General features: G+C 41.5%; 1 protein-coding gene across 4 annotated transcripts in view; it reads right to left on the minus strand.

Annotated features, from left to right (window-relative positions):
• FER (FER tyrosine kinase) overlaps positions 1-27520 on the minus strand; it is a 239676-nt gene that overhangs the window by 45752 nt on the left and 166404 nt on the right. The gene's annotated exons all lie outside the window — the stretch shown is intronic.

Below are 27520 nucleotides of genomic sequence, written 5' to 3' on the forward strand. Positions count from 1 at the left end.
ATGCTTCTGAGCAAGAAGGCTTGGAGAGAGTAAATTCGTTTGGCCATCGTGTCGACTTTCCTGCCGTCCTTATTGGTGAGGGTAGGTTTGGACTTAGCCTGAGATGGAGCTTAGACTTGACGATGATAGAATTAGGCACTGGATGTTTGTTGAGGAATTCGGCATCGGCACCATGGGTCCCATAGAGGCCATCGGTGCGGTGAGAGATCTGCATGATTGAAGGGGGTTTTCCCAAAGTGTCCTTGATAAGTTGAAGGACAGACTTGTTAAAGGGGAGACTCAAGGGAATGGGATGCTCCTGGTTAATGTCATTGAACACCGGGTCGGCATCAGTGGACGGGGGTTGTTCAGTGTCGAGATTTAGGGCTTGTGCCATCTGAAAGATGAGGGTTGAATAGAAGAGAAGTCATCCGAGGAGGATGAAGCGTGGCTGCCCCTCGTATCTGGGATAGGAGGGGGAAGGTTGGGCTCATGGGAGGACTGAGAGTGTTGTGCCTTCGAAGATGCAGGGGAGCCTGGAGATGAAGGGTAGTCCGATGGGCCAAAGCCTTCCATTGGGGGAGCTTGATGCACTTGGGGTGGCAAGTCTTCGAAAGGGCCCTGAGATGTTACCGGGTCCGGCATCGAGGGTGCAGGACACATTGGTAGGGACTCGCGAACCCTGTTTCGCATCTGCTTCGATGGGACAAGGGGGCAAACGGGCGGGGCCGAAACTGCCGGGGCCGAGGCAGTCGCACGGAGGCGGCTTGAGTCCACAAAGGGAACGGCATGGGGGAGTTCCAGCAGAGTTTTTGGCTGTTTAGCCTGGTCAGGCTGGAACCTCTCGTACCAGGATTGCCACATGAAAGGGTCAAAATGGTATGGTACCATTGGAAAAGGGCATAAATCGCCTTGCAATGGGATCGACCTCGGTGGAGAGAGGTGCTTTCGTTTCTCCGTTCTCTTCCATGGAGGCGAAGGTGGAACCTCCAGATCGGATGCCGAGCTTTCAGCTGCCCGCGCTGAGTCAGGGTTGGAATGGGCTGAGGCCAGGCTGGACTGTGGCGCAGCCGCATTGAAGCCAATGCTTGGAGTTTGGGGCGGCATCGGGGGGGCGCAACATCATGGGCATCATCTCCATCCGAGACTAAATCAGGGGCTTTTCTGGATGATTCCTTGAGGATAAGGGAAGGCAGAGAAGGCTGAGGGGGCTCCACTCTGGGAAGTTTGTCCTTTCTGGGTCTCTTAGGGGCAGGTTTAGGTTTTCTCTTCAAGCTGGGATCGTGAGCTCGAGACTTCTGAGAAGAGGGCAGCTTGTGTTTACCAGACGATTCTGCTTTTTCAGCAGTGTCCTTAACTGGTAGCACGGAGGTAGAATCAGAGGTAGACTGGCCCGCTGGAAGTCTATCGGCTGAAAGGGCAGGAGATCTAGCCGCTTCTGAAGACAAAGTAGGAGGATTCATGGCTGTTTGCCAAAGGTAAGACCGAAGTCTTTGGAGCCTCTGTTTAAGTGCCAGCTTGGTTAAATTTTTACAAGCAGGTCACGAATGGATAAGATGTTCCTCACCCAAACAAAAAAGGCACTGGTTATGACCGTCAGAAAGTGCGATTTTATTCTCACAGGTTGTACACCTTTTAAAAGGAGACGGTGAGGCCATAAGCAAAGAACTAGGGAAGGGGGGGAAGGGGAAAAAAGGGAATAAAAAGACCGCAGGGAGCCAATTAGGCAAGCAAAAGATGTGGAGGATCACTAAGTAGGTAATTAAAACAAACAAAAGCTTAAAGGAGCGTAGAAAAATAGCCAAAAGGCAACTAGCGAAGCGCTCAATCTTTCCTGAGAACCGTTCAGCTCGGCGGAAAAAAGGAACTGGGGAAGATGATGGGTGGGAGGAGCATATACCTCGTGGAGGATCACATCATAAAATTGTTACTTTTAGCTCTAGAATCTTCCGAGAGAGTCAGCGCAGGCGCAGACAATACCCATATGTGTGCATTCACAGAAGCCACGAAAAAGAACAGGGTATTTCCAATGGATAATTACAAAGTATTTACCCTGAAAATGACAAACTCAGAATCAACAGTGTAGCTCCAATAGTGATGCGAGATCTGGCAGAAACAAGTAAGGCCTATAAAGTCTGACTGAATAATATCAATCAGACCTCATGGATATAACCGTAATGTATATCCATGTTCCAACAATACATACTGCAGAAGAAACAGAAAGCTTTCCTGTAATTGTCCAGGAGGAAATGACTCATGTACCAAAACGTGCTGATAATCAGAAGTGACTGGAAATCAAAAGTAGAAAAAAAAAGCAGAACCAACAATTGTAGAAAATTTGGCCTAGGAGGCAAAGTTAGGCAGAAAGCAGGAGAGTTTCCCAAAGAATTCTGAGAAGCCAGCACTTTCTTTATCACAAATACGTTTCACACAATTTCAGCAGATAACTGTACATGTAGACATCACAACAAAAAGGTGAAAATAATTTAAATAACATTCCTAAGGAATGTAAGGATCACGTAAAGAATAGATTTGCATTATTAAACTCAGCTGACTGTGAACCAAAAGAATTGTGGGCTGAAAGCAGAGGTATTATCAAGGAAAGAAGGGGGAAAGGCAGTTCCTATAATCAAAACAAAATTCTCAAAGAATGAATGAGAAAATTCTTCAAATTGTTTACCTTCTCATAAACAATATGATCAGGGAAGTTTAAGCCTAGAGTATGGATATTGAAAGATCAACAGGGGAATATATTATCTGACCAAAATAAAATAATAGAAAAACTATTGACTGGGCACTAGAAATTTTATTCCAACATACATTGGCTACTAGAGTATGCCAAATAATTTCAGATCACAGTAAAGCCTTTGAATGAATCATAGCAAGATACTCACCATTCTTAAAAGAACTGAGTGTGCCACGACATTTGACTGTTTAACCTAAATCATGGACAAGAGGCTATTCATATGACAGGAGAAACAGAATAATCTCCGATTGGCAAAAGTATTGGACAATGTGTATTTTGTCACCCTATCTTTCCAACCTGTATGCAGATCATGTAGTACGAAGAGGTGATTTACAGTCAGATTAAGAAAAAAGAAAACTTGGTGAAAGAAAAAGGACAGGTTACTTACCTGTAAACATGGTTCTTCAAGTGGATTCTCTATGAATACACACTGGTGGGTTTAAACAGCGCCTGCGCTGGTCTCTCGGAATTTTCTAGAGCTGAAAGAAAAAGTAACAATGTTTTAGGCTACCCTATATTGCGCATGACTAGCCTGCCAACGGCTCAGTTCCATATGTCCGCCAGATAGAAGAGTAGGGACTTGATTCCAATGACGGACATGTGGGGAGGCCGGGCGGGACGTGTGTATTCACAGAGAATCCACTTGAAGAACCATGTTTACAGGTAAGTAACCTGTCCTTCTTCAACGTGGTTCTCTATGAATCCACACTGGTGGGTGACTAGCAAGCACACTTACTGGATGGTGGGCCATCATTGTAGTAATGATGTAAGTACAGCCCGTCCAAACTTGGTCTCATTCTTAGCCCGAAGGTCCAGCTTATAATGTGTGACAAAAGTAGACACATTAGACCAGGTAGCCAATCTGCAGATTTCTTGAATATCGACTCCCCGTAGTAAGGCTGTTGAAGTGGCCACAGCCCTAGTTGAATGGGCTTTGAGACCCTCAGGAATAGGTTTCTTTTGTAGCTCATAGGCCAAAGAAATAGTGGAGACCAACCATCTAGAGAGAGAGGATGACGAGGCAGCTGAACCTTTCCGCTGACCATAGAAGCAAAGAAACAGCTTAGGAGTGCTCCTAAAATCTTTAGTCCTTGTAACATAATAGGCAAGTGCCCTTCGAACATCCAAAGAATGAAGCATGCGCTCAACATCTGAAACTGCATCAGGAAACAACGTTGGCAAAATCAAAGGTTGATTAACGTGGAACTCGGAGACCACCTTCGGAAGAAAGGAAACATCAGGATGTAAAACAACTTTATCCCTTTAGAATTGAAGATAGGGAGAATCTGCACGTAAAGCTGCGAGTTCACTAACCCTTCTAGCCAAAGTGATGGCAACTAGGAACAAAGTCTTGAATGAGAGGAACTTAAGGTCACACAAGGTCATAGGCTCAAAGGGATGCCTAGTAAGGCTGTGTAGCACAGTCTGCAAAGACCATTGTGGAACTGGCTTCTTCAGCGGTGGTCTCATATTGCTCAAGCCCTTGAAGAAAGCTTTAAGCGTCGGGTGCGAAAACCAACGAGATGATTCAGAACCTTGAGGCTGAAAGGCCACAATAGCTGCGGTGTAAACTTTCAGAGTGGACTTGGACAATCCAAAATCGAAAAGATGCCTGAGGTAGAGTAGGAGAGTAGACAAAGTCACTGGGGACAATTGTAGGTTACGCTCCTTAGCAAATTTCAAAAAAAAATTCCATTTATATTGATAAAGTACCTTCGTTGCTGGTTTACGAGCGTTATCAATGACTTCAATTAATGATGGGAAATCCTCCACGCTGTCAAGTGGAGGGTTTCCAAGTCCGGATGTAGAATCTTCCCGTCGTTCAGAGTGAGGAGATGTGGATGTAACGGTAATGTCATGTTGTCTATGGCACTCTGAAACAGTGTGGAGAACCACGGTCGACGTGGCCACCAGGGAGCGATTAGGATTGCTTCTGTCCTCATCCGCAAAGCCCTGACAATAGTTTTCTGGAGAAGAGGCAGTGGCGGAAACAAGTAGACTAGACCCACGTTCCATGGAATCATGAAAGCATCCCCTAGGGAGCCTTCTCCCCTTCCGGCCCGGGAAGTGTAACATAGGCACTTCTTGTTGCTGTGGGTCGCAAACATGTCCACCAGAGGCTGACCCCACACCCGGCAGAGTGTGAGAAAGACCTCTTGATTCAGTTCCCATTCATGAGTTTGAGTTGAGCGGCGACTCAAGTCGTCCGCTAGATGATTGTCTGCAGTCGCAATGTGGATGGCTACCGGAAAGATGTGCTGTTGGTAGCACCACTCCCAAAGATGCACAGTGAGAAACAGGAGGGACTTGGATCTTGTGCCTCCCTGCTTGTTCACGCAGAACATTGTGGTGGTATTGTCTGTGACTATTTGTATGGCTCTGCCCTTCACCAGGGGGAGAAAAGCTCTGAGGGCCTTTATGACCGCCAACATCTCCAAATGGTTGATGTGTAGTGCAGACTCCTCTGGAGACCATAGGGCATTGATCTGGTGCCCCTCGCAGTGGGCTCCCCAACCCAATGGGCTTGCATCTGTTGTGACTTGTCTGGTAAGTTGAATAGGCCTGAAAGGTCTGCCAACTAAGAGATGTGGGAGGAATGTCCACCATTGCAGTTGACTCGCGAGTTCTGGTGTGACAGACGCTTTCTTTGGCTGTCCCTCTCGGCGTCGAATAAGGTGAGGAGCCAGGTTTGCAGAGAGCGCATCTTTAACCGTGCATGAGACAAGGTAGCTGTTGTCGAGGCCATGAGGCCAAGCAGATGTTGTGCCAGTTTGGCAGATACCTTCCCTCGCGGTTTGAACTTGCGAACTGCCTTTCTGATCTTCTGGATGCGCTCCAGAGGAAGGAACATGCGAGCCTGCACCGCATCGAGACGCGCTCCTATGTAATCCATCGTTTGGGAAGGCTCCAGGTGAGACTTCTCGTAATTGATGGTTAGGCCCAGGGCTTGAAGAGTGTTGAGGACATAATGAGTGTCCCGGTATGCCCTTGCCTTGGATCTGGACATGACTAGCCAATCGTCGATATACGGGTAAATTTGGATCCCTTCTACTCTCAGGTAAGCTGCCACTGGGGCCATACATTTGGTGAAAGTCCTCGGTGCCGAGGAGAGGCCGAAGGGAAGGGCCACAAACTGATATATCGTGTCTTTGAATACGAGCCGGAGATACTTTCTGTATTTTCGGTGTATCGTAACATGAAAATAGGCATCCTTGAGGTCCACCACCACAAACCAATCCCCTTTCTTCAACAGGTGAAGGATCCCCTCTAAGGTGACCATCCTGAAGCGATGAGGTTTGAGGTAAGAATTGAGGTCCCTTAGATCCAATATGGGGCGCAGTCCGCCGTCCCTCTTTGGAACCGTGAAGTACCGGGAGTAAAACCCGTTCAGAATGTCTCGTTGAGGAATCATCTGGATGGCCTGTTTCTTCAGAAGGGTGAGAATCTCGTCCTCTAGGATGGGATCGAACAAGGTAGGCCTGACCCATCCTAGAGGAGGCAATTCTATAAACTCCAGGCGGTAGCCGGAGCTTATAATGTTCAAGACCCAGGTGTCCTGAGTAATCATTCGCCAGTTTGGAAGGTAAGGAGAAAGCCTTGTGAGTGGAGTGATGGACCGGATGGGCTTGTGAAAGTCAAAGATATTATTTTGACTTTTTTCCCGCAGGTTTAAAAGACTGGCGTTTATAGGACTGAGGCTTGAAGCTAGAAGCCGAGGACGAAGCCTGAGAAGAGCGGGGAGCTGCTTGAGGCCGGAATGAACGGTATGTTGAAGGCCCAGGTTGTTGGTAAGCTTGTTGCTGGGGTCTAGGCCGCCACTGGAACTTGGAGGCTCTAGGCTGTTGCTGTACTGCATAAGACTTCGCTGTCTTCTTGCTTTTATGCAAGCTCTCAAGGTTCTCATCCGTATGTTCACTAAACAAACCCGAAGCATCAAAAGGCAAGTTCTTGATTCTGGCCTTGATATTTTCAACAATGTCTCCTTAAAGTAATGATGGAAGCTAGGTTCCTGGCATTCGCATCAGCTACATGACGAGAGGCCAAACGTTGGTGCTTGGAAACAGTTAAGGCCTCAGCATGAGCGTTGAGACACATTTGTCTGATATCCTCAGGGGCCACCTGAAGAGCTGGCAGCACTCTTTCCCACACCTGCTTCTGATATGCACCCATAGCCACTAAGTAGTTAAGAGCTCTGAGTGCAAAGGTTGTCATAGAATAGAGTCTTCTTCCTAAGACCTCCAAGTCCTTTCCTTCCTTATTAGTTGGAGTCGGGTGGCCTTTGGCTGGTAACCTAAAAGCGCTAGACTCCACTACCAAGGAACTGGGAGCAGAATGTTTCAAAAGAAAAGAGGTCTTTGCGCCATGTATGCAGTACATGTTTTCCGTACGTCTGGATTTAGTGGGAGAGTTAGCCGGATGCTCCCAGTACTCCATGATAAGGTCCATCAGCTCAGGAACATACGAAAGGCTGACTGGACGAGACCTGTCCTTATGGATGTCACCAAAAATAAGGTCATCCTCACGTGAAGGAGATTTCTCTATCTCCATCCTCAGAGCTGTAGCCATCCTCGAAACCATCTGCGGGTAGGAGGAAAAGTCCTCTGATGGGGAGGAAGGATGTATATCCGCTGCATCTGATCCCAGAGGTTCGCCCGGAGATGGCAAGTCCAAGGATGCCTCTGAAGTAGCATCATCTTCCTGTTCAGAAGATGTGTGCACATCCTGACTGTCTTCGTCAGATGACTGGAGGATGCTAGGATGGGAGGTGGTATCCTTAGTCTTAGAAGATTTGCGGGGTTGAGGTACCTGAGGCATGGGTTCAGGTACCGGGTTTACCGGTAGTGGAATTGCCTTTGGCTGAGGGTCAGTCGATTTTGTTGACGTCGACGGAGCATCCTCACAAACAATAGGGTGCTTGCGATGCCGGCGTTTTCTCGGCAGCAACGTTGATGACGAGGAAGAGGAGATATAGCGGGACCTCTTCCTGTGCCTTCGCCGGTCCCTCGATGTCGAAGAGGAGGACTCTGAGGAATAGTCCCGCCTACGACGTCGACGACGAGACCTCTTCCTGTCTCTACTTTCATCGGAGTCCGAGGAAGAATAGTCTTGGCATCTGTGCTTCTTGCGCCTGTCGACGCCGGAACCGTGTTTACGCTTGTGGTGGTGCCGGGTCTTTTTCGGCGCAGGCTCCTCCTCTAAATTGGATGTTGGGTGCCGAGGAGAGGGGGCCTCGACAGGCTGAACAGGTCTCCCCGGTGTAGACGGAGACTTGGAGCCTGGGGATCCCGGTGTAGTAGACCGGGACCTCGACCCCAGCCCAGTCAAGATAGGGCTATGAGGGGCGTTCGGCAAATCAGCCACTGTCTTCTCCAAGTGGCTCGTTGTCGGCGACTTCTCGACAACGATCGGGGCTCTTGCCTGAGAGGCAAAGACGGAGCCAAATCCGACGCCGACTCTCGGTCACGAGAGGAATCTTCTATTATAGGTGAAGGAAGCGACGTCGAGATAGAGGGAACGACGAGCGTAAGCTCTTTAGTTCTCGACGATGACTTTGTCGATGTTTTCTTCTTTTTCTGATGCTCGGACGTCGATGGAACAGAAGGCTCGGCCGATGAAAACATTGAGACCGATGCGGAGGTAAGAGTCATAGACGAAGTCTTTTTCTTTTTGGACTTGCCTTTGGAAGACTGCTTGAGCACCTTCCCCTTAGACAACTCCGGTGCTGAAACGACTTTGATCTCGGAATGCACCGAAGAAGTAGAGGGAGCCACCTCCATTTGTGAAGGCTGGGAAGCGGACAAAGTCTGTTTCCACAGAGAGTACTTCAGCCGCTGCTGACGTGCCTTGAGAGTGACCTTAGTGAATTGCTTGCAATGCCTGCAATGGGACACCGCGTGCGACTCTCCCAGGCAGTACAAACAAAGTGAAAGCCCGTCCTGGAAGGGCAGTTTTCTGGAGCACGCGGTGCACAGGCGGAAAGGTCCTCTCCTGGGAGATGGCTTTTCTTTAGGAGGCATAGACCAAGAGGAACGATGAAACTCCACAGTAGTGAGGCTCTGGATCGCCGGTAAAGGAAGCGAAGGTCGAAAAACCCAGCAGGAAAGTCCAAATAATAGGTAATTGGAGAATTCCGGTAGGCGCGTGGCGCCTCAGCAGGGAGCCAATTAAGGGTTATTAGGCCCCAGTGGGAGGCCGCCACAGTCAATCAGGCCAGGGATCACCGAAAGTTCGAAGTAGAATCACCAGAGGCTAGTAAACGAGGTCAGAAAACGTTCCGTGGTCAGGGTAGCGACAGTAGAAAAGGGGCAACAACAATCTGAGAAGCAAAACGAACCAAATAGTTGTAGCTCTATACCGAGAGGTCCCACTTCACTGGCGGAAAAATGGAACTGAGCCATTGGCGGGCTAGTCATGCGCAATATAGGGTAGCCTAAAACATTGTTACTTTTTCTTTCAGCTTTAGAAAATTCCAAGAGACCAGCGCAGGCGCTGTTTAAACCCACCAGTGTGGATTCATAGAGAACCACGTTGAAGAACAGTAATTTAAGATAAGCAGATGAAGCCATCTAACTTGCAGAAAATAGCAAGGTGCAAAAAAGACAGAAAAAAGACATTAAAAAGACAGAAATAGTGACTACAATAGAATTGTATAGCTTTAATGCTGATAGTGGAAAAATAAAAAATTGTAAACATTTACTATACTTTAATTCAATAATCAATTCAAGTGGAGACTGCACCCAAGAAATCAGAAGACTAGAACCTTGAAGGGCAACTATGAAGGAACTAGAAAAGATTCTGAAGATTAGAGATACGTATGTCACTGCAAAGCCATGCTATGGTGTTCCTGATTGCTAATTAAGGTAAAGGTTCCCCTTGAGATTTTAGTCAGTCATGTTTGACTCTGGGGGTCATCCCTGTTTCCAAGCCACAGAACCAGCGTTTGTCCGAAGATAGTTTCCGTTGTCACGTGGCCAGCGCGGCTATACACGGAATGCTGGTTACTTTCCCACCGAGGTGGTACCTATTTATCTACTCGCATTTGCATGCTTTCGAACTGCTAGGTTGGCAAGGAGCTGGGACAAAGCGACAGGAGCTCACTCCGTTGCATGGATTCGATCTTACGACTGCTGGTCTTTTGACCCTGCAGCACACAAAGGCTTCTGTGGTTTAGCCCGCAGCGCCACCACGTCCCTGATTACTAATTACAGGCTTGCAAATTAATGAAGAAATCTCTCAGGGAAAAAAAATCAGATTATTTGATAAGTCGTGTTGGAGGAGGTCTTGGAGGAAAGACAATTCAATGGCTTCTATACCAAATTAAGCCTGAACTCTCACAAGAAACCCAAAATGACTAAACTATTATACACTGTAGATATTGTGAGAAGGCAGGATTCACTAGAGACAATAATGGTTGGAAAGGCTTTAGGCAGAAGGAAAAAGAGGAAGAACTAATATGATATAGATGAACATAAAGGCCTCTAAGAACTTTGCAACACTGTGCACGGCTGTTAATTATGGGGACTTTTGGAGGTCATTAATTAGTAGAATCATCATAGGTTGGAAGCAACTTGACGGTACAAACCAGCAACAATGTACCCCCCTCAGCCACAATTTCAACTTTATATCAGAAGATTTCTGTGCCACAGTTTTACTAAATAGGAAGAAATCACATCTTTGTTCCCTTTAACTACATTTCTTTGTTATGCTTCCCCCAAAAGCAAGGCAGATTTTTAAAATACAACTAATTTGAAACTACCCATTTCTTTGAGGTCAACAACAAATATTCTTATTCCAGGACAGCAGTTGTTCAACAGCAGGGACTGAACATTTTTACTTTTATGCACCAGATCTTTATTACCTCTTTTAACATGATTTTTTTTCCTTTCTAATTCCAGTTTGTCCTCTTTGTAGATTAATTTTTCATTACAATACCATGCTGTGTGCAACATAAGCACAGTGAAAACTGTAATGCAAACAACTGAATGTGAGATGGAGTGCGATACTCATACATATACATAGTGTATTCAAAAGCAAATGCATTGCAGAAAATAGAAGTTGTGTATATAAAGAACATGTACAAGAAAAATAAAACCTGTTCCACATGCATGGAAATTATCTTCAAATCCCAATTATGATGTCACATTATGAAGCAGTGCAAGTAGTTTAGAAAGCAGACACTGCATTAAAAATTACCATATTTATAATGGTAATTGGTACCATTTATAATTTATAATGGTATAAGACACCTCCATGTATGAAACACCCTCCACACTTTTCTAACTCAAAATAAAGAAAACTAAGTGGGGCTTAGCAAGTGAAGGGTGAAAGTAGGGATCAAAGCACTTTGATCCCTTTCCCCCTCCTTACTTCCATGTATAAGGCAACCCTCAATTTTTAGTCTAAAGATTTTAGACAAAAGTATCATCTTATACACGGAAAAATATGGTAAAACAATCCTGTGTCAGAAACAGACACAGCAGCTATGGGTGTCTATTAGGAGAAAGGCAGGAAGAAGAATAATGCAACAATTTCTTCTTCTACTGTTTTTTACATGAATTGCTTTGCCAGGCAAGGACCTGGGAATACGGAGGATAATAATTAGCTGTGTCGTGTGACAAAGCAATGAGACACTTCTTTCATTCAGCTGCAATAGCAGTACCAGGCATACATAAACAATATTCTATGTCCAGCAACTTTCATTTCTGGTAAATTGCCATGGTGGCACAGAGAACAAGGTGCTAGAATACCAGGCTTCAGGTTCACAGAATGTTCTATGTAGTATCAGTTTAACACCCAACAAAACAACTAATTTAGTCTTCTCATTATACTGCAGAAATTATTAACTGATAGGCTCAAGGCCTGCCTTCCATGACCTAGTGCCTTCTTGATGTGTGGGACTGCAATGTGCACAATATATTCAAATTGGCAGATAAAAGAAAAAAAAATCTGTTTTACTTAATTAATTGCATTTGGAATGTTAGGTTCTAATCTGTTATTATTGTGTTTTGTTGTAAATAATCTGATAAAGCTAGAGCCTCAGAACAAATTGTTAATATTTACATTAATCCAAAAGCACTTTTAATCTTGAGGGATTTACTGAGTTATGGCTGTCCTTAGGTTTCCAGTTATTGGAATAGGGAAGCCAGACAGTAATCCCACTATTCACCATGACACATACACACACAGCTGTTATTTTTGTTTTCATGATCTTTTGGTGATTCCTGAAAGAAAGCCTTTTATATACAAATGTTCTGTGTTAACAAACATGAGGTACACTATTTTTTGTGTTATTTCGCATTTCTCTTTTTTGTGTAAGTTTTTCACACCCTGTCTGTCAAATCACCTGGCAAATGTTTCATCTAATATTGTCAGCAGCCAGTCAGAACATCCAGAGGATGGAGGGAGCAGAAATTCTGAAGCTGTAAAAGGGCCTGGATTGATTAGAACCCGGTGGGGGCAGTGTCTTTCTTCGATTAATTTGTTCCTTGTGGGTGTGCACATTAACCAATGCTCTCCATTTGTGCTGCTCTGCTTGTATGCCCACATCTGTGTCTCATCTTGGCTAGATTGTTTCATTCCCCCCTCCCACCCCGCCTTTGGAGATAATTTTTTTATGGTGGCCGCCTGCCTGCTAGAATCATAAAAGAGAAGATAGATCAAGTGGTGTAGGAAAAAAATCACTTCACATTCTACTTGCTTTCATTGCGGGGGAAGCTGTTTGTATTTTTTGTCTTTATTTACTGGCTTGCTTTTCTTGGTTTTTGGGAGAGGGGCTTGTATGCATGTTTTATTTTGTTATTTTTCCATTGTGTGAGTGGGTGCTTGTTTGATTGATTTTAAACAAATTGTTGTTTGGTTTATTTACTGTATGTATTCTCTTAAAAGTATATACTGGTGGGGGGACTATTTCATTAGGTGGAGGTGATGGTGGTTTGTATTATTGTCTGATTTTGAAATAGACTGTTTCTCTGTTGCCTGCCTTTGTTTTTTTTTGGGGGGGGGTAATTTTTGAGTTTATTGGAGCTTCTAGATGAGTGTCAGATAGATCAATAATGGGGGGAAATGAAACAAAATAATCTGAAAAAGCCATTCCCTTTCAAGTTAAACAACAGAACCAGTGTACAAAAGACTTGACGTTGAAAGTGCCACCACTCTGAAAGAACTCAAAATGAAACAAAAACCAAAAGGGTTTGCCACGCACATTTCTAACAAGCAGCGTATTTAAGAATATCCTGCTAGTGGTGTGGTGCAGATATTAGCAGCACTGTGAAGGTTCACAGTCACAGTGACATACTGCACAACTTATAGCACATAATTAGTGATGGGGTATTCATATACAAATACCCTCACACAGGTGGTGATAATGAGGGTTCAGCCCCATGGGGCCAGATGGTCTACTCACAATTCCACCACTGCCACAAGTTCTGCCATCCTTTCTATCACTCCAGAGCTCGTGATTGGCTTGTCACTCCTGGGAGGAGGTGGAACGACAAGCCTCTCTGCCAGGTCGAAGAGTGGCTCACAGATCACAAGCTCTGGAGTGATGGGAAGGATGGCGGAGCTCATGGTGGCGGCAGAATTGTGAGTGAACCATCCGGCCCCATGGGGCTGGACCATCATTATCACCACCTGTGCGGAGGTATTAGTATATATGAACATGAACACCCCCATCTCTAGACATAATAATGAAGAACATTGCCTCTTCATTACTGAAGGCAACTTGCACCATGATCAAAGACACACACAAACTGTCTTGAAAATAAGTGAAGACAGATATATATACAGAGACACTTATCAAATTGCTTGCAGAGTCTTGGACAATCCTGCCTTAACTTAAATAATGTGCACGTTTCCTTTATTTTAAAAAAAACAAGTGTTAAGAAAAACCAGGCTGAAAAATTGGAACCTTTTGTTATTGTTACAGGGAGAGGAACATCTGTAAATGACTATCAAATACTAGGATCAATAAAATAATCAATATGTTTTTGCTTCCATTCCACTTAGCAGATTAGTGCATTGACACAAAATATTCTCAGACAAGCACTCATGGAAGCTTTCTGGGAAAAAATTATTGAGTGAAGAATGGAAATGTGTTGCCAGAAGTAATGCAAACAACCAAAACATCAATTCAGAGATACTTTTGCTGGAGTGGATAGAATCAAAATGTGTTTGACTAGAGAGGGAACACAAACAACGAATAATGATAACATTCACCTCCATTTAGTTTGAAAAGTCATCTATACCTAGAGAAGAGCATGGATGGCCAGCTGGCTTTTAAAAAATGAACATTGCAAAATGTAACATTCTGTTGTTGGTCCCACATGTACCTGACCAAAAACCTTAAAAAGGAAGGGCCCAGTTTTCTACCTTCATAATCAGAACTGTATTTCCAAAGCTAGGACAAGTATTGCAGCCTACATAGCAGTGCAGACACAACCAATGGAACTATTGTGCCAATATATTTTGCCCTGGCTCAGTAATCATGTCCGAAGGGTAAGTCAGCTGTTTACTGTAGTAGACAAAAGGCTGGCCTTGAACTGAGGTCATCAAGGTCGTCTTAGCCATTAGCCCATGGCACTATCTTTTAAACTTCTGTGTTGCTATAAGGATCAAATAATCATTGCAGAATTTTGAATTTCTGATAGAATTCCTTGTGCTACACAACAGAAGTGCAGAGACTCACAGAGAATATCTTTAAGTTCCCCAGAGCTCACCTTTTACTCATTAATTCAATAACTGATTCTAAGATGTTTGTAGGAGAAAGAAGACTTCTTTACTTGCAGTTGCTTGAAAGTACAGACTACATGCTGCTTTCTTTACTGTAAATATATTCGCAACCAATCAAACAGGTCAACAGCAAAAAAACAAGCGCTACCAATAGATGAAAGAAAGGGTAAGAAACACTCAGCAGAGAGGTGGGTCTCTCTTTGAAATAAAAGGCTGGAAGGAATGATTGGTTTGTCCTCAATAGACAGACAATCACTTCAGCCCAGAAAAGTCCCTCCCAGTCAAATAAACAACAGACAGCATGCAAAATTTCAAATGAAACGCCAACAATAATAGGATTCTATATATGCTGCTCTGAGTTCCAAGGAAGGCAAACCATCAGGAAGAAAGAAAGATGTCTGAGTGGCTCAGAAACTAATCTGACTGTGTAAATGTGTGCATCAACAACTGCTAAATTCTGCTGTGGTTGTCATGCACCTACAAAAACTAAACTAAAAATATCTCTGACTTCTTGCCAAAGTGAGAGAACTATCTGTAGTACATTTTTAAATGTATTGTTCATCCAACTTTAAATAATCGGTACTGATGACGTTTTACACAGGAAAAAACAAAAAGACTGATTAATATCAAACTGGAGACTTTTTAATCCATAAGCTTCCATGTAAAGATACCAAGGCAAAAGAACTCAAAGAAAATAGCAATTTATTTTATAATGATAAATCTCTAAAGGTGCCCAGAAAAAAAACATGCTGTAATGGCTTCTGGGACAGAAAGAACTGATTTTTTTTCAGCGGTTTCTTAGAGAATAGGACCAAATTTTCAAAGATATTTGGAAAGGAAGACCCACCCCTTACCAGCATCACATGTAGCTGGGGGACATGACAGAGTGAGGAAGAACTGTGTGGAAATTTTAGGAGAGGTTTTACAGAAATAAAGAACACGCGATGGGTTGCAATTCCCCACCCACTCCCCTAAATATTAAAGGCTGGAGGCTCACAGTAGAAACAATGCTATGGATCTTGCTCTTAAATTGAGCTGCTGGCTGACAGGACTGACACACATTTTGATTTGTCCTGTAGGTAAGGGTGGTTCCTTGCTTTCCTTACAGCAATTGTACGTGAGTGTGAGGTATTGGTATCTTATGCACCATTACTGTATAATAAATTCCATATATGGCTCCTTAGAGGACGTGACAATTTTAAGAGACATGTGGGCATGAGCAACTATGATTGCCAATTTACCAAAGAACATACAGGGTGAAAAACACCCAGACCAGTTACGAGCCTGGGGAGGCTGGTAGATGACAACAAAGGGCAACAGTGTTCTACATGTTATTAGCTTCTTCCTAACATAACCTTCCTGTAAGTGCTAGGTTCTAGTTATGCTAACATCCTGGCTAGGGGCTGCCTTGGGGTAGCCAAACTTCTTGTTTGATTGATAACAATAAAACAGTGGCCTCATATACAGTACCTTGCATTTCTTAGATCTGCCATGCCTGAGGGCAATGGTTGGAAATCTGGGGAAGTGCTATACTCTTCCAGACCTCTAGGTAGGAGGACAAATCTCAGGGTGTGTAGCACTGGAAGAAGAGAAAGGTTGATCTGTGTGTAACAGGCAGCTTTAAAGCCCAAGGATGCCCATTTCTTGCTTAGTGCCCCTTTGTATGGGCTAACAGCGAGCTTTCCACAAAGCACCAATATAAGGCCTGGAAAAATCCATGTGTGCTATATAGACAAGGCAGCACAGGGCATGGGCCCTGGAATCAGAATGGCAGCAACCACTGCAGCTGCTGGGAACATTGTTCCATCTGGCTGGCTGCTGAAAAATGGTCTTTGTATTTTCTCTCGCTCTTGGTCACCACAATACATGCTTAGTTGGATGTTACTCAGATTCTGACTCCATTTACCTACATTCCCTTCATGCCAGTTTCCACAGTCAGCTGGCCCAGAAATAGTTTCAGCCCCATATCCCAGATTTTGCCTGGGAAAAAGAGAGTTTGTGGTTTCGCATTTAGTACTGTGCACTACCAGAAGGCCTGGCATTAAAGCCATAGGCGATTTTAAAATAAAAGAGCTATGGTGCAGCAGGGTAAACTTTTGGGGTAAAAGGTGGCAACAACGAGGAGGCAAGTGGTACACACTGAAGATACTAAGTCTGGCATGGATAGAGTGATGGATTAGGACACAGGAGACCTTGTTTTGAACCCTTACTTAGCCCTGGAAACTCACCAGCACTCGTAAAACTACTCCTTAACACTTCACCTACCTGGAAATACTTCTTTCAAGGTCACTGTAAGTTGGTTCCAACTTGACAGCACACACAAGTGGTATAATCATATCATTAATGTTTCAATGCTTCACATACCTTGCAAGAAAAATATGCTACTGAATGTTATGTACACTTTTTCTAAGATGAAACATAATATATTAAGTTAGGCTATTTAAAAATAATCAAAATGTCTGGACAAAAATGTCTCATAAAACATTCTCTTCCATTAGCTGTGACATTTATAATAACGCAAAGCAAGTAAATCTTTTATCACATACCTAGAGATTCTATCCAATTCCTGTTCTCTGACCTTTAAAACACGATTATATGTCTTTTTTTTAGCCCTACTTCAGTCTCTTTCTGATAAACATTTTGAACAGGAATAAAGGGAAATAATATGCTTAGGCAAGCATTTACCTTCACCTGAACTATGCGTTTGTATTTATTGTAAGAAGGTATCATCCTAAAGGCAAAATGCGGTGTAATTATTTTGTGTACAGTATAAGTTATCATACTGCACCAGCAACAATTATCTTGAAATATAGTGCCAGCCAACAATCAAGGACCTTGTCATGAATACAGAATGCACACTGACTCAGTTATTTATAAAAGGCATAAATACCAAGCATTTAAAACAAACTAGTTTGAAAGATGTATTTATGTCTAATCAATTCTATATTGTCCTCCTCTCTGGCAGCATCATCCTATAGATCTACTTAAGTCGGAACATAAACTGTACTTTGGACAATTTCTGATGGCCAGAATGGTTCTTCCAAGCAAGAGAATAAATAGTTTTCGGGAATGACTAAGGTGAATAGCATTATACTTCAAGGAGACAAAAAATTGAGATTCCACTTAATTTCATGATGAAAGATGTCACAGTGAAAATCACATGGTAACAGAAGAATGTCTAATAGAGTTTATGTCTTAAGTAGGTTGGGAAAAGAGGTAAATGATGGGGATGAGAAAAACAAATGAGCCATCTATTGTCATTTCTACCTCTTATAAAGCAGTCAAAAATTCACAGGCAGGCAACATCTTGGCCTCCAAATTCAAAAGCAGCTGAGTTTTACTTAACAGAGGGAATGATCTTGATTGCCATGAGGATAGCAGATTACAACAAATTATGCAGCTGCATTTCCTGCATCTGGGGAAACTGCAGGGTTCAGCACACACAGGAGTGCCATGGATGAACCTTACCCTGGGAAAACCAAAGTTACTAGTACAGTAGATGTGCAGGTTCCAAGATTACTCCTACTCATACATAATGGGATCCTAATATTTGACTACAGAATCTATGAATTTTCAATAAATTTTTGATCTTAACAATGTACCACTGATGAAATCCATTGATAAAATGTTAAAACTTGGTAGAAATTAGGTATGTTTTGACTAGGGCACATAGTGATATTAAAAATTAATATTACTCTTAGAACCAAGACAAGTCCTACCATTGGGCGAAGTGACACAATTGCTTCAGATGGAAGATGTGGAGGCGCAGCAGTACCAGGCACTCAGTTATACCACCTGATGGTTCCCCACTGTTGGAGGCTAGAGCTAAGTACATAACTTTGCATTTCTCATTCCCCATAAACTAAATCTGCTACCTCAGAGAAACTGAGGACACTGTCCCATTGCTAAAGTTAAGGTAAAATTCAACTTTCTAGTGTGGATAAGTAGGGGAGTACTATGTCAGCAAAATGTTCTGGGCTTGGTTCTCAAAATCTTATTAATCTTTAAGTAAGTTTTAATTAGTATTCTTATGTCAGTTCTACAAGACTGTCCAAATACATAATAAAATATTATTTGAGAAATCAGGAGTATCCATGCTAACAATGGAAACCCCTGTAAAGATAAACGATTCCTAATTCAATAAAATATCATGTAACTTGTTTAAAAGCCATTGCCAAATGGAAAAACATACAAAAGGACATGCTTTTATCTATTGCAGAAGAGTATTGTAGTGAATTTATTCAAATTTTAGCCAAAGGCCACTGAAACATTGAGTCAATACACAAAACCAATGACAAGTCAACAAAACAGCATCTTCATAACCATATATAACAAGTTCCAAAATGGCTAGAATTTAAAATATACAGTATATATATATATATATAAAACTCTTATAAAATAGAGAACTCTATTTTTATACTGCTTTTATTGACTTTAGGGTCACCTTTGATTCAATCTCAAGGAATACTCTATGGGCTAAATTAAGAGGTTCTACTATTGACAAATGCCTCTTACTTTTGATTAGAGCTCTACGTAAAAATACAACAATACGAGTTAAAACCAACTCTCAAGGCCATCTTACAGCTCCTATTACGACTGAGAAAATTGTAAGACAGGGATGTATACTGGCTCCCCTGTTATTCAACCTTTATATAAATGACCTAGCAACTCAGTTAAATCTTCTGGAACATCATCCTCCTAAACTGGCAAGCAAACACATTGCTATACTATTGTATGTGGATGATGCCGTGCTTCTCTCAAGGACACTGACAGGACTTTTGAGAATGATGCAGACACTTTCTAAATATTGGCAACAAAACTTAAGTATGACTTAAGTATGGGCTGGCACACATATGTGTGGTATGGGAAATATAAGGAACAATCACATTTTACGGAACATATTGTAAGGAAAGCATTGGGTCTAGTGTGGCATAAATTTCAAGCACAAAACCTACAAGAAAATTCCATTATGGGTAGCTCCTATAGAAGCCTTTACGTTGAAAGTGCTGAATCAGAAAGGGATGATGTTAACTTATAAAGACTTACTTAAGAGAGAACAAAATATAAAAAGAAAGCAAGAATTAGAGGAACTATGGGTGGCAACAGATTGGTGGTCATTGAATAAACTAGAATCAAGGTATAGAAAAGATAAAAATATGGGCTTTTTTGAGGGTGAAGTCTAGGTAGACAAACTGTGGATTCACACTGATGAGAAAATAATAAAGAAAATGTATACATACTTACTGGAATATGGACTGGAGGATGAGGGGGTAAAGGAGACGATGATAAAATGGGCAAGTAATTTTGGTTATAATATTGATATTGATCACTGGATAATGATGTTGAAAGATTGTTATAAAATGATTAAGCCAGTAATTCTAAGAGAAAATATCCTCAAAATGTTTCACAGATGGCACTACACTCCTGCAAAACTGGCAAAAATGTCAGAAGGTAGCAGCAATATCTGTTGGAAATGTAAAAAAAAAAGTAGGAACTTATTATCATATGTGGTGGACATGTGAAAAAGCCAGGGGTTATTGGTTACAGCTGTGGGAAATAATAAAAGGAATCACTAAAAATAAATTAAATTTCAAACCTGAAATAGCACTATTAAATATTATGCCAGAATTACTGACAAGAAAATTAAATATAGTTTGATGTATATATTTATCGTGGCTAGGTTACTCTGGGCCCAAAAATGGAAAAGTGAAGACATACCTACAATGGAGGAGTTCCTGAAGAAGCTGTTGGACATTACAGAACTAGACACACTTTCAGAAGCACTACAAGAACAACCAAGAGACTATGCAAAACAAAGTTGGAACTTAATATATGTTTGGGCCCAGGGACAGATCTGAGGATAGGGCAAAATGATTGATGGGCTTTGTTTTTCCTCTTTCGCTTTCAATTCTCTCCAGAAACTCGGGAAATTTGAGATGCAATGAGATCTGAATCTCTGTCCTCAAAGGGGGGGAGGGTTTGGTTTTTTTTTCTTTTCCTTCTTTTTGTTCTCATTTCTTTTTCTTTTTTTCTATTTTATTTTATATTGCATATTTGTTTGTAGTTGATAAAATTAATAAAATGTTTATTAAAAAATTGCCAACAAAACTGATAGGAGATAAATTGTGATAAAACAAAGATCATATCATTTGCTAATAGACCAAAGAGGCATACCTGGTATTTAAATCAAGTCCGCAATGAACAGGTACAACAATACAAATATTTGGGTGTTATAGTTCAGACAAATGAGTATTGTAGTGAAAAACCTGTTATGACTACTCCCACAATATAGCAGAAGAAGAGTTAATGACAGATGTAGACTGTCCAAACTATTGCTGTAAGATCCTAAATGGTATCTTGGGATCATCTAGATTTTATCACTTAATAGATCCCTCATGACACATTTTATTTTTATTAAGATTTAAAGACTGGTGGAGAAACAATAATATAGAGAGAGGAGAAAATGTGTAGGCATGAGGATGAAATTAGTAGTACAAACTATGGGATTTTTTCATGATGGAATTACTCCATTTTGGATAAAATAACATCAGACCAAAAGTTCTACAGCTCAAAGCAAATTATGTAGAATATCTGAAACTTCCATTCCTTTTGAGAATCTACTCTACCAAAAACTAGCTTTTAAAAGAAATACAGTCCAGAGCTCATGCATTATTGGTATGCTTAGGTAAACCGAAAGAAGGTTCAAGAGGAAAAAATTGTCAGCATGACAGACCAAGTTCCACAAAAACGTGTAATACAGGGCTTTGCTATCTTGTATCAATATACAAGACTCACTATAAAATCTTGTGTTGGTGGAACATGGCTCTGTATTGGTTGAATAAAACCAATACTGAAAATACTGAAATAACATTCTTAGAAAGCTCATGTGAGCATTGCACCAGGAATAAGATTTACTTATTTACTTATTTTTTTAGCATTCAGTGGCAACTTTAACTGTATTATTCAAATCTTTTGATAATCCTCTCCTTTAGTAATTTAGACCAATTAATTTTTAATCAAAGAGAATTTATTGTACAGACAGTGGCTCAGTGGTTTAAGTATCTAGCTGCAGAGCCAGAGGTTTGGAGTCTGGTTCCCCACTGTGCCTTCCTGACAGGCGCAGGCCTCAACAATCCATTAGGTCCTTCCAGATCTGCAGTTCTAAGACTGCTATTATTATTATTATTATTATTATTATTATTATTATTATTATTATTATTATTATTATTATTATTATTATTATTATTATTATTATTATTATTATTATTATTATTATTATTATTATTATTATTATTATTATTATTATTATTATTATTATTCCTGCAACTGCACTCATAACAGCTGATGATGTCATCAAGTACAGATTTTAATCTTTAATTTAAACTTTCCTATCTGCACTCCCTCTCAGGTTCTGAGGCTTCATAGAGATCTATTTCAACTTGGGGAAGCCTTTGGGATCCTTGAGATGTTTGTGTGTGTGTGTGTGTGGGGGGGTCTTTAACGTCTGAAAATAACTGCTGCTGCTGCCAGTCCCACCACTTACAATGCTCATATGAATATTATTACTGTACTAGTAATATTGTTAAAATATTATATTGAATATAATATCTACACAACAAGAACACAGGAAGCTATTTATCTTGGCCAGAATCTTATTAGTTAGAATCCTATTGACTATTTACACCACTGTAAGTGCAATGACCTTTGCTGAATAACCTGATTTCTTATTTTGTTTATTAATATGGTATTTAGCATCTGTCTTTCTATTGCTCTGTCTGCTTCTCATTAAGGATTTTATTAGGATCCAGGACTATGCAGCATAGGTCAGCTACTGGCAACATACACTGATTACAAACTGATCTTAATTTTAAAGAATAAAAGATGTAAAAATAATAGATGTAAAAGAACAAATGGCATCATTAAAATGGAGATAGGTGAGAGCCACACTATGAGAAAATTAGATGGGCAATAGAATAAAGAAATCAATTGTGATCTTGAATCAGAAGTTGGAGGATAGGAAGACTGCAAACTAGGTGGATGGATGATTTTATAAAATCACAGGACTGGTGTGGTTAGAATAGTGCAAAAGAAACTGAATCCTACATTCAACACAGGATGTCAATGGATGAAAGAAGCAGAAGCAGAAGAAAAGCAATGACATAGATCACAGGGGTGAATTACTGCCAATTCATAAGTCACTATTCGTGTTCCTTATCATGTTCTAAAGCAGAGATCCCCAACCCCCGGTACACAGCCCAGTGCCAGTCCGTGGGCTTCCTTGAACTGGGCTGCGGACACGGATCTCTGCCCCCCACATGCATGCACGGTGGGCATGACGCACTTGCAGAGGAGCGTGACATGCTCATCCACAAGCGCAACATGCCCCTTCATTAGTGCAACACGCCCACCCGTGAACGTGATGTGCCCACCCGTGAGTAGAGCCCACACCCCCAACCGGTTCGTGGTCCCAAACAAAGTTGTGGGCCACTGTTCTAAAGGACCCTCTTCTTAGTTCTGCATGTTTCGGAGAGGCACAACTGAGGCACAACTTGTGGCTGTTCCTAGATTCCCCACCATAAGAAGCTAGGTTTGCTCTCTCTTTCTTTTTCTTCCACCAGCAGGCAAAGACAGTTTCTTCAGATAGGCCTTAGACATGAAAGCTATTCTTCCACTAGAGAGGGTCTGTCAGAGTACTCACAATATTTTTTATTATTGTGATTTTAATTATGTCCAATATCTTAATTAGCTTCCACTAAGTGGATAGTCCAAGCTCCACAGCAAAATGGGACTGTGCCACTTCCACGAGTGTTGTTGAACAAGTGACCTTGCTGAAGAAAAACCACCCTCTGTTACAAGACAACACTTACACAAATGGTGTGACCCCATATTACTAGGCTTGGGAGGCCCTTCCATTCCAAAGAAGCTCAAGAGGATATTGACCACTGTCTACAAAATGCTCTCTTTTATGTTTTGTTTTAACCAAGATGATTGCTTTGAAGTCAAGTTTCATTATTGTTGTATTTGTGTATGCTAGAACGGCAAGATACAGATAAATAAATAATGGACAACATTGCTGATGTCAAGTGGGGATGATACATGATAAAGTGCACTGAATGTGGCATGACCTGGCCTTGTCTAGCTCTCACCCAGTATATCTTCATGCCCACAGCTGTTCCATGGCAAAAGTGAGACAGTCACCAACGGTGTGGGTCTGCTCTTTTCAACTCCAGAGAGGACCGGAATTATGTTCAAGAACAAACAGGAGTTTGTTTCTTTTTTGTCACTTTAGTTTCTCCAAATTCAGTTGAACAATTTGACTTCTATAATAACACTTTAAAATAACACTTTTTATTTTTATATAACTAGATTATTTAGAAAATAAAAGGATGTAATGATTCATACTGTTACATAATGAATCACACAAAGTAAAACTTTCATAAGATATATTTATTCAGCCAGGCATCTGCATTATGGCCTTCTGCAGTCAAAGAGTTTTTTAATGACTCAAATGGAACCTATAATAGCATATTTGCCTCTTAATGCAATTTATATAAGAAATGATTTCTCATATTCAAGGAAGAAGGAACGAGATGGAAGGGCAAAGAACAGAAAATTTCACTCTAGAGAGAATTAAAAATTACTCATTAATGATCACATGCTATTCTGCACCCTTACTGTCTCAAATGGTGGGGAACTAAGCACTATTGGAATTGTATTAACATAAAAACTCTCATAATATTTACATAAATAAGGAGAGAGCAAACATTTGAAGTAGCAGAGGAGAGAGGAGGGAATGATACAGAGATGAAATGAAATGTTTAACATATTGAAAAGCACAACAATTTTTCTCTTTCTCCAGAATAATACTAAAAAATTAATCCTGCTTGGTAACTTGTTATAAGCATTGCTCTTTCTTTTAAGAAATAAAAGCTGACAATATTGCAATGTCAGTGCGATAAAGAACTATGGATCCATAACAAATGAAACAAAACAGGATAATATTCACCTGTGTATGACCCTCAGTGGATGACACTGCTGTGAAAAGAGCACTATTTAAAATGCTTCAAAGCACAGGAGACAGCTTGAAAATGAATAGCTCAAGTAAAAAGTTCCTAACAGCTCTGAGGAACCTTCTATGTGCTCTGGCTCAATGCTCAATGCCACGTATGTCCTGAAGGCACGTGTGGATGGTTCTGGAGGTGGGCTTTGAGCAAAACTGGGCTAGGGAAGAGAATCCTGAGGCTTTAGGAAACATCTGCAGTTTGAGCATTACCTTCTACGTTACCTATGTAATTGCCAAGTGGGATTAGAGTATCTGAATAACTAATTTGCACTCTAAAGATAGGGAGATTTTCTAATATCGATGCCTGGAACTTGGAAACAATAACTGTTTAGATTTACTTGATTACTTACAAGTTAGCCAATTAACCTCTCTATAAATAATCTTAATAAAACAGAACTCAAAGCAATCCTCAACTGAACAGTTTCCAGATGTGGTGCACAATAAACACCATCCTCTTCCAGGAATCAGTTTTACATGTTTTGTAGTCTAGTGGATCTAAAAAGTGCCCTTTAAAGGAGCCAGTAACAAAATGTGCAATGCTAACAACCAAAAATGGTATTTGTTATAAATTCCAGTTTCTTACAAAATGAACAATTAATGAATAAAAGATGTTTATCTTTCCATAATTAATGGTAAAAAATCATTTATTTTTCCAGAGACTGAATTATTTTTTCAGTCTAACATCCCAAGCTGTGCTGATGCCTCTTTATATATTTCACATTTTAACTGCACCGGTAGCTACATCTGAAAAAAATGGGTTGCGATCCACAGAAGTTGACAGTGAAATAAATGCTAATCTTTATAGTGCTGTAACACTTCTGCTTTTCTTATACATGGTGAAACATACTAACATGGCTACCTCTTTGACAACTGCATGAAGATATTCCAAACTGTCAGCGAACGTGAAAATCTGTATTTCAAGCTTTTAAAAAAGAGATATTCAAAACTCTCTTCTTTCAGTTAATTATGCAAATACGTTTTCCCTCCGTCATGATAGGAGTCTGGCATTTTTCATGCAAAAAAATGTATGTTATATATATTCCAACAAAGAAACCTTTCTGATCTGCAGTGCCACAAATACAACACAATGTGAGACATATACACATATTAACAGATGAATGATCCAGGTATCTGTAGCTGTAAATGCACAGATATTGCCCTTTCACACACTGCACTATGAAATGCACCATAAGGTTCAGAGAACGATTTAAGGGAAGCCCCACTCCAGCATCATTTATGCACATAAAAGAACATAAATAAATGATCTTTCAGAAAAATATTTTAGAGAACTTTAGTTAGCCCGTGCTGTTTAGTTAGATGTGATCCCTGGCATTCCTCAGGCATTGCTAGGGAAGACTCCAGCCTGAAACCACAGAGAGACACAGCTAGTCACTATGAACAGTATTGACCTAGATGGATCAGTGTTCTGTGTAAGAAAATGATATACCTTATGAGGCAAGTCAGCAAACATCCCTGTAAAGACAACTATATTTTCACTGATCAAAGCCAGATGGTGCAGTGGCAAAACTGCACTACTGCAGTCACAACTCTGCTCACAACCTGGGTTCAATACCAGGTATCTGGCGCTAGGCTGACCTAGCCTTCTGAGGTCAGTAAAATGAGTTCTTGTAATTGCTTGCCAGGAGTGAGGCAATGTGTAGCCTGCATAATTAAATTCTAAAGCACTCAGAGAGTGTTTTCAGTACTATGGGCTGGGTATATAAGCAGCGTCCTTTGTTTTTGCTTTAATCACAGAAATGACAAATGGGGCCATTATCTGCACAAAGAAATATTGGCATGACTGAGATTGTTACGTGGATGCCAGTCAGGGCATCCTTGGTGGGCTATCTAACCACAAACCAGGCCCAAGGAAGAGTAGTGGCACAACTCCAATGGCCATGGAGTCTAGAGATGGAAAAGCCAGGGATAGCCAAACTTAGACAGAAACATGGCCAGGAGAAACTAAGAAGGAACTGCCAGCTGGTATTGGCAGTGGTGAAGGTGAGGAGAAGACTCCTTCTTCTTAGAGAAGAAGGAGTCTAACTTGGAGGTGGGTGATATAAAGGGCGCCCTAGAGGTGGTGGAAGGCAGGATAGAAGGGGAGAAGGAGACAGCAGAGAAAATCTCCTCGGAGTGGGAAGATGACTAAGCCTGAGGAAATGCCCAGGAAGAATTAGGTAAAGCCTATAATATGGAGGAAGACAAAGAAGATGATCCAGAGCTGGAGGGTGAATGGGACTGTATTATAAAGGAAGACCCTCCTCGACCAGGGTCTAGGTACAAGTGACAGTACCCCAGGGAAACAGGGAGAAGCAACAATATCTGAGGCTACTACCACACCAAACTACTGGGAGGAACATCATCAAAAGCAGGGTAGCGAAAAAGGTCAAAACAGATATCTATCGCTACGAAAGAATAATAAGAATAAAATAATCAACAAATTAAATGATTAGGGGGAAAAATGAAACGCGGTAGAATCTCTACCAAAGCTGAATTTACTTTCCTTAACGCTCTACTGTTCCTCATGTCCTAAGCCAATGGCAGGAAAAAAAGGAACTGAAAGGAAGGTTGAGGAGGTGGAGCTTGTGCCCGGGGGGGGGGGGAACTAAACTGTTTCTTTTTTCTAAGCTCTAGAATCTTCTGAACATCCTGCGCAGGCGCAGAGTAAAACCCATTTGTGTGCATTCACAGAGGCCACTACGAAGAACCCTCTTTGTTTGAACCAGCTGGTGTTGAGTATGTGGGTCTGGGATGGAAGAGAGGCCACCCATTGGCCCTGGTAGGCCTGATGGGGCTTACAGAGATATAATGTAAAATTGTAATTTAGAGTTATATGAACAAGCCTTGGACTTGCCATCGATATGAGGAAGAAATCAGAAGTGTTGGTTTCAATTTTTAACTAACAGCAATTTACTCTTACCTCTGATCAAAGCCTCTGAATCAGGCCTAGCTGTGGTCTATTTAAACACATTAACTTTGAGGGTCGGGGGAGGGTGCGAGTCCAA

This window comes from Pogona vitticeps, chromosome 2 (genome assembly GCF_051106095.1).
Source record: "Pogona vitticeps strain Pit_001003342236 chromosome 2, PviZW2.1, whole genome shotgun sequence".
Lineage (NCBI taxonomy): Eukaryota > Metazoa > Chordata > Lepidosauria > Squamata > Agamidae > Pogona > Pogona vitticeps.